A 16,851-nucleotide genomic window follows, 5' to 3' on the forward strand; every position below is an offset into this window, starting at 1 on the left:
ATCTGCCTTCAGAGAAAGAACTGATATTGTTTGAATACATATTGAAGCATGCTACTTTTCTCTTTTTACTTTCATTCTTTTTCTTTTAAGTCTTCCTGTACAAAATAACAAATATAGAAATGTTTTACATGATTGCACATGTATAATCTATATCTGCTTACTCTCTGGGGGAGGGGGAAGAGAGCTATGGAGGGAGGGATAGAATTTGGAACTCAAAACTTTAAAAAAATTGTTTTAATATGTAATTGGGAGGGGAAATAAAATATATTTTAAAAAACATTCCTAGTCACTCAAAGAGTGATGTAGATACTCATGATTGGCATGAGTAGCATATTACCAGAGAAGTTTTATTCAAAAGAAGTTATAAAAGATACGATCAAAGAGATGGGTTGCCCATATTGCAAGAGTGAGGAATAACTAAGGAAGGCGCCTGATCCACTGAAAGGACAGAGATAGGACTCACATAGGGTCAGAAAGTGTGCTTGAGTTATGAGGGAGTACTGCACCAATGAGATCAAAGATCCATCAAAATGCTGAAGTATATATGCTAAACAGGCACCAACAACATCGGAGGTTGGTAAAAAATCGCTTTCGTAAATGTTTGAAACTATTCATCTCCCACAAAGTGACTCAGGACATATTTGTCATTTTGCCAATTTGAGGTCAATGGGGGGATGCTGGCTTGGAGCCATAAATAATTTACATTGTTCTATTAATACAGGCTTCTAAACTTCTTTTGCAGACAACAAACTCATTTCTGCATCAGACAAAACAAAACTGATGTGATTTTCCTTATTTTCATATTGTTATGAGAAGGGAAGGGACAAAATTCTAAACAGACATTTATAAAAAATGATGATGTGATTTTTTGAACCACTATGGACTGAAAAATCATGTCCATATTTGTATTGTTTTTATTTCCAAAGAAGAAAATAGTAAGACCTTAAGAGTCATTCCTAGGGAATTCATTTTTCACTTTAAGGACTTGGTTCTGAAAAAAGCACAGTTTGACATGTAGGACACTGTTTCTAAAAGCAGCTACATGTAGCTACACTTCAATTCCCCTAAACCATTCTACCAACTTAAGTGGGTTCTGTAATAGAAAAGGCACAGCTGATGCATGAGATCTCATTTGATACCTGGAGTGGAGCAGATGGTTCCTTGGTTGACTGGCAGTAGGGCAGTGGAAGACTAAAACAAGGGTCATCCCATATGGAATTTATTTTTCACCTCTGTCCTGAAAATTAAATTGTGAAAAGAAGAAAAAAAAGCAGAGGTTATTCAGAAATTCTCTCCATAAATAGTGCAGTGAGAGAGTACTCTGGAAAATGAAGAAATCACCTAGAAATGAGGAAGAGATCATTCTGTCCCTCAAATTCACAGCAAACATTTGGTTATGTTGATCTGGCAGTACTACCAGACTGATCCTAGACTGATTTAGCAATCCAGCATTTGGGGACAGGAGATGGAGCAGAGATTTTTGAAGACATTAAAAAAAAAATTATATAGCTGAGTTCACCAAGTACCAAATAGTAGGACTGAGAACTGGTTTCTTTAATCCCTGGAAATCCATTAGAAATCTGTTAAAGAAGTCCCTTAGAAAGCAGCCATTAAAACTTCAGTTCTGAATCTTAACTAGGAATCTGGACAAGCTATTTGTTATGTGAGGCCAACACTAGTTCTAAACTGAAATTCTAGGCCACATTATCTGCATGGCTACCTCTCTAGTCTTTTTTCAAAGCTTTCCTCTGATGGCATTACCTCTGGCAAACTTCCCTGATTATAAATGGAGTCTCCTCAAAACTTTTTGAGCCACTTCTCCTCAAATTCATGTAAACCCCCAAACGTGGGTTCCTTGCTGTTCGAGAAGCCTCTTCTTGCAACAAACAAGTAAATATTGTAGGGGCTCAGAGTTCAACAAAAGTGAATTTGGAACTAAACCAGCCCCTAAGAATGTGGGTACTGGGCAGATTCCTGCCAACTGTTCCCTCTCTCTTCTCTGATTATTCCAGCATTTTTACAACCCCAGATCCTTACTTTATGGCACTCTCCCCTGCACACACTGCCTCCAGGAATATAACACACACACACCCAGTTATTCATTTCCACTTTATCCTATGAACTCCTTCTCAGAAAAGTGTTTTTAAGCGTATACAATAAAATGACTGGGTTAAAAGAAATGCATTATATTAAAATGTAGTTATCAAAATATTTTTTTCAAAATAGTTCACAGAACACAAATAAAGAACCCCTGTTCTAGGGAAATAGCTGCAGAATTTATATCAATAGCAAAGAAACTGAGTGGAGTGCTAGCTGTGGGGGCAGGGACCAGTTTAGGGTCGTCGCCCCTCCCCACATGCGTACATAATCTTCTCGTAGTTCTGCACTTCAAAAAATATATATAGACAGTGTGAAGCATAGCTGTATAGTAAATAAGTGACCAATAATAACACCATAATTTATTACATATGTAACCCTCCTCTGGCCTCACTCCCTCAATTAGCACTCACATTCACATGTTGGTATCTCCAGAGGATTGGTTGATTGTTACTCATTTCAAGGTTCTAAAGGTAACACAGAGGGGCTTGAGTTTCTAGTATTATAGGCCCTTGGCCTCCATGAGATGCTCTCCATTAATAATCAACCAGATGAACTCCATTGACTTTTAGAAAAGGGATTTACTAAGAAGATATATCAAGAACCTAGGGCTGGTTGGTGGTGCAACAGATAGAGTGCCAGGCTTGGAGTCAGGTAAGACTCATCTCATGAGTTCAAATCTGGCCTCTGACACTAGCTGGGCAAGTCATTTAACCCTATCTGCTTCAGTTTCCTCATCTGTAAAATGAGCTAGAGAAGGAAATGGCAAACCAGTATCTGCCAAGAAAACCTCACAAAGTCAGACACAACTGAAAATGACAGAAATGACAGAACAACACAGTAAGAACAGTTGGTACAAAACATTTCTCCTAAATTGGGGCACACTCTCCCTTCACATGCACAAGGTCTCTGAGAAGAGTGGGCAAAAACTAAAATACCGTGGTAGTGAGACACATGTAGCAAAGGGGCATCTCTTGATTCCTGGCCTAATACGTCCTTTTTTTCCCCATTGAAGAGTCCTCATATAGCTTTCTGTTGGGCTCCAAGAATTGATGCCCTTTTAGAGTTCATATCCAGCATTTTTTCTTTAAGGGTCATGCTCCCTGAAGCTGTCACCATCCTTTGGTGACTATGTTTCCTCGTCTTTCTGCAGGTACTTCCTGAGTTCTTGTCCACTATCACTCCAGTGGCTTCTGCTGCCACCTCAGTTTATCAGTGGGACTTCATATATGACTTCTGGATCTTCTCAACTCACCAAGTCACCTGGGCACTCCTATCTTGGAATATTCATTCACTAAGACTGAGAAAGAATGAACATGAGAGAAACAGAGATACTAGTAATGTGCTCACAGACACATGATAGCCAGATAAAGGAATACAACAATTGTTCCTCCCCCATTTGATAGCTCAGAACATTTCTCCTTACTCACACCATCAATGAAGGAGACTGTGAGACACGTGGGACCCTCTTCTCTATGCACGCATAGTTCAGGCTCACGCTTTCCTGAGCCACCAGTTCTTCCACAAGCCTGGACACTGCGTGTGTGAGGACCATCCCGGCTGAGTTCATAGAATCTCAGCATCAGAAGGTTATATAAGAGGTAATGATTTTTTTTTTATTACTAAAGAAACATTTAGTAATTAGTAACACAATTGAAACCGTGAGCTCTACATTGTGGAGGAAGGACCTACATAGATGAAAATACATATCCTTGAACTATGTTAGAATACAGAAAATCAGACTTGTAGTTGAGTTTCCCACATTTAAACTAGTTGGCACAGACAGAAGATAAGTTTGAATAGGCTATAAGCAGGCCTATCCAGAATTAGCTATGACATGGAAGCATCAGAAGAATTTTTTTAAATGGCTCCTCAGAACATAGTATTGTGGTGAAAAGAAACTGCTATGGAAAACTCTTCATGGATCATGTGGAACTTAGTTGGGATAGTCTTTTGGCATATTCTAGATCCACATGTCACTGCTCAAATATAAGCTCATTTAATGAAAACTTTTCAAGTGATAGCTTGAAAGAAACTGGATCATATTCTTTGCTTTTGGCTAGTTTTATTTCTGAACACTGTTAGCCTATTTGTTGAATGATCCGTGTGTGTCCTTTAGGATCTGAATCATATCAATCTTGACCTTATTGTAAATGAAAGCAGAAGACAAGAAGTTGCAGCTAAATGGAAGGAAGGCTCACAGGTTTTCCTTAGAGTGGCAAAAAAAGAAGTTGGAATAGTTGGTTTAATTATGCATCCAAGGATGATAAGAAGAAAAAAATTTCATGAGACATATTGGTTGTTTTGCATTTCAGTGTTCATGATAAACATTTGCAAAAGGCCACCATAAAGATGTAGCTTATTTATACATTAGCATCTGTTGCAGAGAATGAAGAGCTAGAAAAATTCAATGAAGAGCTGAGTAAGATCCTCCAAATTAAGTCAACATATACTTTAGTGCTCAGAGGCTTCAGTTGCAAAGCTGGGCAGAGAGAAGAATGGTACATAGTAAGTGATTAGTAAGTTCTTGTTGGCTTGCTTGAAGAAAGAATAACAATAAGAAGATACAGTGTGTGAATAAAACAATTCCAATCAGATTTATTTAAGCAAAATATTGAAGCTGAAAATAAATGGAAATTGAATTTTAAAAAATAAATGTAAAGAACTATGCTAGTCACTAGGGGAAGTCTAAATATGATAGAGACATGGTCCCTTCCTTCAAACATCTTACAGTCTAACAGGGGAGATTAGAAATGTACAAAATAACTATAATGTAAACTAGAACAGTGTAAGTACATAAGAAAAGTACAAAGTGTTTTAAGAGCTCAGAAGAACACCAATTGTTTGAGAATGAAGCAAAGTTTCCTGAAGGAGAGACAGCATTTCAGCCAGACTTTCAAGAACAAATAAAAGGTTCTCAATGGGCAGAGATAATAATAATAATAACAGCAATAATAATGATGATAATAACTAGCATTTATATGGTGCTTTACGGTTTGCAAAATGCTTTGTAAATGGCAGTTCATTTTATCCTCACAACAGCCCTAGGAGGTAAGTGCTATTTTGTTTCTGTTTTACAGACGAGGAAACTGAGGTAGACAGAGGTTAAGCGACTTGGCCAGAGTCATACATCACTAGATGTGAGGGTCCTTCAAATCAAAACTTTGACCTTGAGTCTTCCTGATTTCAGGTCTTACACTCTATCCATTAAGCCACTTAGCTATTTATAGAGATGTAAGCAGACCGTTTCAAATGTAGAAAATGGCATGAGCAAAGGAATGGAAAGCATAGTACATGTCATAGCATGCCAAGTAATCCAGTTTAGCTGGAGTATATAGAATGTGAGGGGGAGGATTGTGAAATAGAACTAAAAAGGCCGATGGAACCAGACTAAGGAGTTTGGACTTTTATTTTTGGGACACTGATGTACCACTCAGTGACATGATATTAGTAGCATATAAACTCATTGTTGTAGAGCCTGTTAAACTGTACCTAATGTCTGACTTGTGGTTTCTATGATCCTTTTTTCCATGTTTAAGGACATGGTTTTTCTTTTTATAATTTTGTAACTACACGTGCTATCCATCTTCATTCTGAGGTATGTAAGTGAATCAATATTGCTTGTTATAGAATGTAAACATGCATACATATATTTAAAAATTATTACATTGATAAAGAGGGTAAATCTAAAACAATAAGAATCACAGAAGCATTTGGATATTGGAATATGATTAAATAAGTACTATTAATCTGGGGAAATATGGGGAGCTGTGACTTTTTAAGTCACTGGTGACTCACTGGAAATCATGATTCTTTCACTTAAGCCACTGAACACAGCGGCAGTGGAAGGGGAAGAGTAACCTACAATGAATTGAAGATGCAACAAGGGGGCTGCAAAGATGCTTTGAAGCCCTGGCAGTTAGAAGCCATCAGCTGAAAGAAGGCTTCAGCTGTGTGATTCCTGAATGGAGGGAGAATAAATTGATTTCACTGGCCAGCAGCTCCAAGGACAGTTACTGCCCTTCAGGAAGTCGGAGCTGGGCAAAAGTGAAACTTTTCATAAAGGCTCTCCCTGGTTTGAAAAGGAAAAGGTATGGGGCGGGGCGGGGCGGGGCGGGGTGGGGGGGGCACATGGAGGAGAGTTGGTGGTTTCCAGTTACTTTACTATCTAGCGAGTTGGAGTCATGTTGCTTTGAACTCCCCTCTGGTTGGACAGTGCAGAATCATGAATGAATGACTGCCTGGGCTGGTCTGTATAGCCCATAGATAACCCATTTGATGTGCTTTATTAGGCTCTTGCTTAAAGAGAACTGTTACTCACATTAAGAGTTATCACTTTGTAAAAACCCTTTTAAGGGTGATGGTTAAATGAAAGTTTATAAAGGTTATGTTTGAGTATAGAACAGAAGAGGATTTTCCCTAGCTAAAGAACAAGGATCAACAGTCAAGCAGTGAACAAATATGCCAGTTGGTGTGGTGCGATGGTTCTGAATGGACCGATTTAGCAGCAAAGCCTACAATATATAGAGCTGTGAGTTATCTTAAACACATACGTTTTCCTTCCTCATGTGTCTCCCTGCTAGAGTGCTATAATTTATGTGGCCACTCTTCAACACCGGGTTCATTCATGGAAGAATGTGATCTGGGTATATATACATATACATACACATATACATATACATATATGAATGCATTTTATTATTTATGTATCTGCATTAATACCTATAATAGCATTCTTTCGTTTTATTAAATGATTATTTTTTAAATCTAAAAATGTCACAAGCACGAGTGACTGGTTGTATAGATCAAAAATACATTGGATGGGGACTCAAAAGCTAGAGTGGTGGGTAGAGGAAGTATATTTCACATCAATTGGGTCACCCCTAGGGCCCTAAGGGTGAAAGAAATCATGAGATAACGGACAGTCTTTGAGAATTTAGACCTCATAGTATGCAATCAGGTTAGAGTGAGTGAGACAAACGCAGAGAGAAGTGGGGGTGTCTTACACACCTAGGTGAGAGGTGGGAGGCTCCTATACAATGTGAGGTTTTTGGTTTTGAGGTTTGTTTGTTTGTTTTCACTGTACTCCACTGTAGTAAGTAGACTGTATCTGTAGCACAAAGTTCTAATGTTACAAAGAGAAAGTATGAAAATAGACTTGACAAAATTTGAGAGGCAGCATAACACAATGGAAAAGATCTGAACTTGGACTGAGAATAGGGACTAGAACCCTGGTCTCCTACTGTGTGACTGTAGGCAATGCACCTAGTGTCTCTGAGCCTCAGTTTCCTCATCTGCAGAGCATTGATAAAACAATATGTCTAATACATACCTCACAAGGTTGTGGTAATGATTAAATGAGATGATGTATGCAAAGGGTTTTGTAAAGTTTAATACCTTTTAGGACTACCAAACTGGAAAGCATCTAAAGAAAAGAAGACTAGAGACAGTAATACTATGTAAGAATCAGGTGAAGGAACTGGGAATATCTAACCTCCAGAAGAAGAGACTTAACAGTTGAGTCAATGGATGAGTGTAGCATTATGCTATAGCTATCTTCAAATATCTTAAAAAGTTGAATGGACTGCCTCAAGATTTGGCAAGTTTCTACCTGCTTGGACTATATAGCTACCAAGGTTCCTGACAACTCCCAAATTCTGTGATCCTGTGCAATATCCGAAGGTGTAATGGGGGTGTGGTGCATGTCCAGAACACCTAAGATGATGTCATGCCCATGAAATACCCATGAAATAAGGAGCAGTTTCAGGGAGACTAGAGGACTGGAGCACATGTCAATGTTCTGTGCTGACCTACTTACTAATGGTTGGGAGCAATCACTTTCCCAGTGGCTATATAACCAAAATCGTTGGGATCTTTTAGAATGTCCTGCCTTCACACAGCTTCTGCTGTATTCTCATTTTAGGGAGAAATTTACTCTTTTCACTTATACCATATGGTAAGAGGCAGGGGTGGGGGAAGGAGGAGTGTCTTAAGGCTCTTACCCTTCCTGAGGCCATTTGGCAACAAAAAAAGGGGCTTGAGTCTGGTCTGTTTGTCCTTCCATTCTAAGGCAAGAAGTAGAGAGCTCGATCCACAAGGATCTAAGAGTCAAAGAATCTAAGTTAGATGATGCACCTAGCCTCGTGAAGAGGAGCAGCACAGTCCTGGGCTTCCAAGCTAGCAGAAGCTGGTGATGCCAGCTTTAGACATGAACTTGGTAGGACCAGTACTATTCAAGACCAGTGTGGTTTAGGAGGGGATCATGCTGCCTTCAAAAAACTCTCATTTTGTAGCTCAAACCCTGACCCAATTTGCCCATACCCCCTAAAATCTACACTGCTTTTATAAAAACTTTAATAATTACATCTCAACCCTTTCAATTTGTTCCCCTTCCTTTTTTTGCATATTAATAAATGGAACTGGTACAGCTACCTGGTTGTAATACAGTTTTAAACACATAATATGGAAACCCAAAAATATCACTTAAAGAGATTACAAGCCTAATGCTAGTTACTCAGTCTGCAGCTGGCAAGGGATTTCTCTCCCTTCCCCCTCCTCCTGCTCCCCATTCTCTATGAGGATGGGCAAAAGGCAGGAAGTAGGTGAAGGCAGAGGGTTTCTGTTCCACAAGAGCATATGGGAGACCCCAAAACTAGTCTCACCAATAGACCCGCACTGCATAAATGCCCACATGATGCTACCAGTCTCTGGAATGCTCCTTCTTCTGTATTAGGTGTCCCCCAACTTGACCCATTTCTGGAAAAACTTAACATAAGGACTCTAACTAGGGTTCCTCTGGGCCTCTGGCTAGTTCTGCACCATTGCCATTTTCTACTGTTTTCCAGATGAGCTCTTTCTTCCAGGAGGAGTTAAGGGGAGAAACTCTCACTTCCTAAAACCAGTGAGAACTAGAAGATACCCTACATGAAAGGGTTGCTAGGATGTTATACTCAGAAAAACTTCCCAACAGTTGAAGGTGTCCAAAAGTGGAACAGGCTTCCTCAGGAGGTAATGGGTTACTTTAACTCAAGGGTTCGTAACTGAAGGTCCACAGATAGATTTCAGGAGATCCATGAACATTTACAATTTCATTTTCACTAACCTCTAAATGAAATTAGAAATTTCCCTTAATTACTTAAAACCACTAGTCTAAGACTGCCACAGGGGTCCATTGAAACAAAAAGCTAAGAATGCCTAATCTAGGTATTCAGGCAACATCTAAATCATAATTTGTCAGTGATGTTGTTGAGGGGATTCCTGCTCAGACACTGGTTGAACCAGATGCCTCTGAAACACCTTCCAGCTCTGAGATTCTGCAACAATACAGAGAACCACACTGAGTACAACATATAAGGAATATTGTTATGGGGGAATGCTCTTTAATATTTTAACGGAGGGTTTAAAAAAAAACACAAAACTATCAACAACAACTACACACACACACACACACACACACACACACACACACACACTGCTCCAAATCATTGATACTTAGTGAAATACAAACTGAAGTAACCCTGAAGCTCTACCTCACTGTCTTCACTGTCAAATTCAAATAGGATTCCTGTGAACTGAGTAATGATTTAGAAAAACACAAATTAAAATTATGTTGTGTTATATATTTTTATTTTGTGAAACATTTCTCAATGACATTTTAATCTGGTTTGGTCTACACTGAGAAGTCTTGTGGGCTGTTTATAGCCGCAAATCATGAGAATGACACCTCTGGTCCACCTCACAATGATCAGATAGGCAAAGATGATCAAAAAACAAAGTTTTTGGAGAGGATTGGGGAATATAGGCACACTGAGTTACTACTGGAGCTTCATTCGCCTTCATTCCTTTCCAGGCTCCACCTGTGAATTCCCAAATTTTTTCCCCTACTATTCTCCAGCAGTCTTATCACCCTGAAAAATCCCTCAGTTCTGTGGCTTTCTCATCCTGGAAGATACCTCCACTCTACAGCTCCTTCTTCTGATAGGTCAGTTCCTAACAGAACCTCCATTAGAAGAAAGTGCCCATGTTCATTCTTTCAAGCCTCTACTAAGCTCCCCTCCTGCATCCCCAGACTTCTTTCTCCATCATGTCCTGGCTCAGGTACCTTCTCCTCCTACGCCCACTTTTTCAGCTTCCTTTCTGTTGTCCTCCTCATTAGATTGTAAATTCATCCAGGTAAGGGACTGCCTTTCTTTTTGCTTGTATTTGTGTTCCCAGTACTCAGCACAGCGCCTGACACATAGTCCTTATTAAATGCTTGCTGACTTGACTAGAATTGACTTGGAGTTGTGAATTGGTTCAACCATTCTGGAAAGCAATTTGGAACTATGCCCCAAAAGACACTAAGCTGTATATATCCTTTGATCCAGTTATACCAGTACTAAGACAAAAATATCAAAGAAAGAGGAAAAGGATCTATATGTACAAGAATATTTATAGTAGCTTTGTTTATAGCAGCACTGGAAAGTATGAATGTGTCAATCAATTTGGCCAAACAAACTGTAGTATATGGATATAATGGAAATATTATTGCACCATAAGAAGTGACAAAGGGGATCTATTCAAAGGAACCTGTTGATAGGATTTATATGAATGGATTCAGAGGAAAGTGGACAAAACCAGGAGAACAATTTGGACAATAACATTGTAAATACAAACAATTTTGAAAGACTCAAATATTTTGATCAATGTAGTGCCAAACCACAGTTCCAGAGGACAAATGTCAAAGCATCCTACCCACCTTTGGACAGGGAGGTGACAGATTTAAGATACAGAAAGACATATATTTTTAGATATGATCAATGTGGAAATTTTTTAAAAATTACACAATTTTGTCCCAAAAGTTTTGTTTTTCTTCTTCTGCAATTTTTTTGGGGGGAGAAAAAGAGGAGAATGAGGGATAGAGTTCTCATTCAATGCCTTCCCTCCTCCCCCCCAAAAAGAAAGAAGAGAACAAAAAGAAGACTATAGACATGCAGGACAGCTTTGAAAGTTACTAAGTTTTCTCATCTGTAAAATAAGCTGGGGAAGGAAATGGCAAGCCACTCTAGTATCTCTGCTAACAAAACTCCAAATGGGGTCACAAAGAGTAGGACAGAGCTGAAAATGACTGAACAACAGCAAAGGAAAAGAAAAACAAGCTCTACAGAATAGAGATTTACAGTTACATGTAGAGTCCTCGCCTCCTACTCTACACTGTTTATGGAAATGCTCATTGTATTTGGTATTTTTTAAGTTCAGAATAAACTAAAAAGAAAAAAAGAAAGAAGCCCATCAGAGAAAATTACTTGTGGAGAAACACAGATAGCTCTGAGAAGACCTGACAGAAAACAATCCTCAGGGAAAAGTACTTACTGAAGACAAAGATGGTCCAAGTGTCTTGTTTCCCAGAAGTCAGTTTATATGTAACTATTATGAAGATTTTGAATTTTATAGTTGGAAAATCCTAATGACTAAAACTTTTTGGTAACTATGAGACAACCACATATTACATATTTGTGGTGGGCCAATGGAGATGTGGAGATCTTACCATAAGGCAGAGATGAGGAACTTCATACAAGGAGAATGTGCTATGAGGCAGGAGGGACAAAAGTAGAGAAGACTGAAGGAGCTGAGTGAAGACAGAAACAGAGGGAGAAGGCAGGACTGTCCCCTGGAAGGTTGAAGACAAAGCAGCTCAGTTAAATTTAGCTGAGAAGTGGGCTCAGAATTAAGACTGCACGACCATAACATAGCAGTCCACCTATAAATTCAAGTAACATCTCCACTAATGCATATAGTTTCCATAGGAAAAATGGACAGACACAAACTTAACAGAATTCCAGCCAGTGGCCCATTAGTGAGGAAATGTGACAGGAACAACTGAGAACTAATAGAATTGGATGATGATGATGATGATGATGATGATGATGATGATGAGTCCAGCACAGCCAAACACAGCACAGCAGATGGTTCCTAAAAAAGCACTCGCACTAAGAGCAGACAGAAGAGCTTGGAGACTGCATTGCCCTTCTTCTGGGCTGACTGGATGAAGACTTAAAATCTATCCCTAGGAGCTGAACTGATGGGAGGAAAATGATTACTGCTAGCAGCTTACTGGAGAAAGAAGAATCCTTTGCTGCTTAACCAGGGGTGTGCTGGTAAACGCACAACAACCACTTCTCTAAAGAATATTATGCAAGATATACTTTTAAGTCTAATTTGCATTACTAATATTTTCCTCAATCATTTTATTAATTTGACAATAAACAAGATAATAAATCAAGTCCCTATTTGTAGGGCTTGCCAATTTTTCCAAGGTATAAAAGCTCATCCTGAAAATTTAACAATAGGCTTTCACAAGCCAGTACCTGGTACCAGCACACTCTTGTGTTTCCAACTGGTGAGGAAAGATGAAGCTACCTTGCCCTTTACTAACACCTGTGGCTTAAGAAAGAGGAAATCCCACAGAGCCCTGCCGAAAAAGCAGACCTGAATAGTTCTACAAATCCCAGGCTTATAGGAAATGATTTGGATAAAAGAGCGTAATACTGCCTTAGAGACCAGTCTTGGATCAGTTCCAGCAGAGCAACCAGAAGCAGTCCTGTTTACCTAGTGCCTCATGGTGCAGACTGTTCCCTAAGGAGCCAAAAGCATCAATTCCTGTAGTTCTCAATTGTTCCTGCTACGTTTCTTTACTAATGGGCCTCTTTGCTAGAATTCTGTTAAGTTTGTGTCTGTCCACTTTTCCCATGGAAACTATATGCATTAGTGGGGATGTTACTCGAATTTAGAGGTGGACTGCTATGTTACAGTTAATACTGCTTTGTATTCTGCATTCTAATTGTTTCATGATTCGGAGTTAATGGTATCATCTTGACTGATTTGCTTAAATGGAGAGTATACTGGTGGGGACTCAGGAGCAAAGCTCGCGAATATCTTCCACACAGGAGGATTACCCCTAAGGTTCTGAGATAGTGAATTGTGGCAGTGTGGCTACCCTTACTCTTGAACCCCAACTTGCTGGTGCAAATGTGTGTTGGGTGAGTCTGACAGTCCACACTGAGAAAAAGCCAATATCTGAGCTACCCACTCCCAGTTCCAAATTCCACATGACAGCCTGGCTACAGAGAGAGAAAGCAGCTGGAATTATCTACAGTTGCAGGCAGATCCCCACCAAGGGCATCTACTGGCCAATTCTATGTGCCTCTTAGATTCTTTCCCTCAGTATGATCCAATCAGACTTTACCCCCTAGCAGGTGGAAGTTTATGGATTTTCCAGGACTAAGGATCTAGGAAAGAGAGAATAGAGACAGAATTGGAGAGAAGGGATCAGCAATACCAGGACTTCTCTTATGCTATTTAGAATAAAGGAAGGGACTCCAGGAAGGAAGCCCAAGGAAACGGTTTTGTGTAAGCATAAACAGATTATTAAGAACCTCAAAACAGCTAAAAATTCACCAAACTAAAAAGAAAACAACACCACATCAAAGGGGAAAGGAAACAAATCCAACAAGGAAACATCCACAGAAAAGAAACTGTTAGATTAATTATGACATGGTCTGATTCAAGGCTGATGGATTTTCTTAAGGTTCTCTTCATTGGCAGAGAGAATGATTACCTGATGCTTCATACCTTTGTGAGGGGGAGAGTTGGTGAGAGTCTGGGACAGGAGAGGTCCTTTGTCCTCAGCACCTGGCTTCAAGAGAGGACACATACCATTCCAGGCTCTGTTCAGGTAGAGGCCCCTGGAGGGAAAAAAAGACTCTGGGAAAAAGTCAACATGTAGAAGAGCCAGTAGCTCAACATGTCCCTGATTTCCAGCATGCTACACCAGGGACTTTGGTGTATTTCATTCTGGGTGACATTGGAAACTTTCTTGGTTGAGTTGAGGTATCTTTTTTCCAGTGGAAGAGCTTACTCACTCTGGGTATTGTCTAATATATTCTAATCTGTACAACTCCGATTTTTGTTTCCTGTTGCCTTGGATAAATGGGTTTTATTCACAATTTGTGATGTTTTTTTCATAATTATCTTTTAGTATGAAAAGAGTTAAGCCTTCAGATATTGCTTGGGGGCCACCTTCCCTGTTAAATGAGAGTAACTAGGCTTGAACCTAACAATTATCTCCTCTAGCCTAGCAAAACTTGAGGGAGGTGATCAGATAGACACAATTCTAGTCTGGTATCCCCTTTCTGAGGAGAGCAAAACAAGAGAACTTAGTGGCTCCAATCTCCTGCTCCCTTCCAGGTAGGAATCATAGTCTCCTTTGGAGAAGGTTGGAAGATATTCCAGAGAGATCTACTTGTCCCTCCTGATAAGCCACATTTAGACAACCCACCTAACCTTCATGACAACACACACACACATGCATCCTACTGGGAGTAAATAAGAAAAGGAAGTAAAAGTAATACAATGAAAAAATGTTATAGAGTAATAATCTCAAAACTTATTTCTTTTAATTTGAGAGGGTGTTGTAAGGGACATACTTTTGCTTCCCCAGAGACTGTTTGGTTTTTGTTCCTACAGTGCACATTACTAAGCACATAGTATATATTTAATAAATGCCCACTGAGTGAATTATTGAGTCTCATTAGGTAATTAAGAAAAAGAAGGGACCTTGGAGGTCATATTGGTCCAATCCTCATACTTACTGCTAAGGCAACTGACTTCTCAGAGAGGTGGTGCCTGGCCTAATGTCATCAGCTACTGGGTGGCTCTAGCACCCATGTTCTCTGACTCCAAATCCCATGTTCTATTACCATGTTGCGTGCCTCTGCCCCTGGTGTCACTAGGGTCTACGGTGGTGCATGCAAAGCACATGCTGTTGAATGGAACCTGGATTATGTGGCAGACAGTGCAAACGAAAAAAGTATGGATTTCGAAAAACAATAGGAAAGGTAACACATGGATTCCTTTTAAAGAGTCCCTTTTCTCCCTCGCCACCCTTTGAATTCTGGTGGGCTCCTACGAATACTATGTGCAAAGTGCTCGGGAAGGTTCCGGAATTCTTTGCCCGTGCAGCATTTCAGTTACGTTTAAGAAAAGATGGGTCACAAAGGGCAAAAGTTCAATTCCAAACCGGAAGGTGGGGAGAAGGGTGTCGCTCTAGAACTTAGATGCTAAACACGATTCCTCGTGCGCAAGTGCAGTGATGAGAGGCCCGGAGATGGGTGGAGGGGGAGAGGCGGGACTAAAGCAGGTTAGGGACTAAAGCCCAGCCAAAGCCGGCCTCTGTTTGCGCGTGAGTGGTAGAGGGCGGTGGTGGTTGGCCGAGAAGTCTTGAGATCATTTCCTGCTCCCTGATCTCGTAAGTATCCGGGTCATTGTCCTTTCTTGTAAACGCTGAGTGCCCACCCCGCCCCCTCGGCCAGCCTCCCGTGCCTTCCCCGGGCGTCGCTCCGGCTAGCGCGCGCCAGCCCCGCCCCCCAACCCGTCCCCGTCCCCTCGTCCCCTCCCCCTTCCCCCTCCCGCAGCTTGAGGGGGGCCTCGCGTGCGCCCTTGCTGCCGCTGCCGCCGCTGCCGGGAGGTGGGTGAGGGGCCTTCCTGCCCCAGAGGAGGGGGCATGGCCTGCTGGGGAACCGCGAGGGAACCCAGGGTCTCCGGGGCCGAGGAGCCCCATCCCGAGAAGCTGTGACCTCCTACCCCGCCCCCATTCATCCGCCGGACTGGGCGGCAGCCCGGGGTCCGGCCCTGGTTCGTGCCCGGGGTGGTGTGCAGGGGGTCCAGGACTATGGGGGGCCGTCAGTGCCCAGGGCCATGGGAACTCCGGTTGGGGGCGGGGTGGGGAGGATCGCCTGCTTTTTTTTTTCTCATTGTGTCTTTTGGGACATCCTGTGTAATGTAGCCTTTTTTGCCACCTGCCTTTTGAAGGATGAATGGCTTGCCTCCTGCTGGATGGCCTCGGCGACCTACGTATTGTCTTCCTTTTCTGGGGGGAGGGGGCAGAAGCATTGCTTTCCGAGTAGCTGCGGAGTGCTAGCTGGATTGTAAAGTGTGGAGGAAACATTGGAGGTCTGTTAGGCCCTTAACTTTTTTTTTTTTTTTTACTCAGATTTATGATTTTATTTCTGTAAGGAACTCCACATGAGAAAACTTTGTACCAGTGCAGGGCTGCACCTTGCTCTTCAACTCAAGGGCACCATGAGGTTCAAATGATTTACCTAGGTTCATAGAGCCACTTTTGTCAGTTAGGAGTTGAAGTATTAGGTTTTTCTATTTTTTGTTTTTGTTTTTTTACTTCTGGGTCAGCCTTCTATCTTTTGTGCCATGTTGTTGCTCATCTTTTTTTAATTTAGCTTTTTAAAAATTATATAATGTAGGAGTGTTTCTTCAATATCTTGTTGAAAAGCAAGGATTTTCTTTAGGGCATAGGATTTGATGATATATTTGAATTTGATGATGAATTTGAATAAGTAGGAAGAAATGGAATGTGTGCCATTTCATTTTTTCCCAAGGAATTTTGTTTTGTTTTGTTTTGCCAAGAAGTCGACTAGTATTTTATGATCACACCTGCTTTTTGTGTAGAGGAAAGGACATTAGATTTAGAAATAAAAAGACTTGGAGTGGAGTCCCGAGTTCGACCAATTATAATTGGCATAAATGATAAATAACAGATCTTGGAATAATTTTAGTAGAAGTACCATTTCCCACACAATATTTAGTATTTTGGCATGCAAAAACTTTTTAAAAGATAGACATAGAGGTGTAAGATGATCTAAACCTAATTCCTGCCAGACTGCTTTATATTTTTTTTTCCAGAAATGGAGAGTCCATGTC

General features: G+C 40.7%; 1 protein-coding gene across 3 annotated transcripts in view; it reads left to right on the forward strand.

Annotated features, from left to right (window-relative positions):
- Nucleotides 1–15,510: 15,510 nt before the first annotated feature.
- The window catches only part of OCIAD1 (OCIA domain containing 1), a 41,947-nt gene continuing 40,606 nt past the window's right edge, over nt 15,511–16,851 (forward strand). The window contains exon 1 of one of the 3 annotated variants that reach the window (XM_027836650.1): nt 15,511–15,601. The gene's annotated coding sequence lies outside the window, so the exon portion shown is untranslated. Of the gene's footprint in view, nt 15,602–15,674; nt 15,769–16,066; nt 16,087–16,851 lie in introns of those variants that run through there. The other 2 variants (XM_027836651.1, XM_027836652.1) reach the window with 2 other exon arrangements.

Source organism: Vombatus ursinus, unplaced genomic scaffold (genome assembly GCF_900497805.2).
Source record: "Vombatus ursinus unplaced genomic scaffold, bare-nosed wombat genome assembly UNPS02014818.1, whole genome shotgun sequence".
Taxonomy (NCBI): domain Eukaryota; kingdom Metazoa; phylum Chordata; class Mammalia; order Diprotodontia; family Vombatidae; genus Vombatus; species Vombatus ursinus.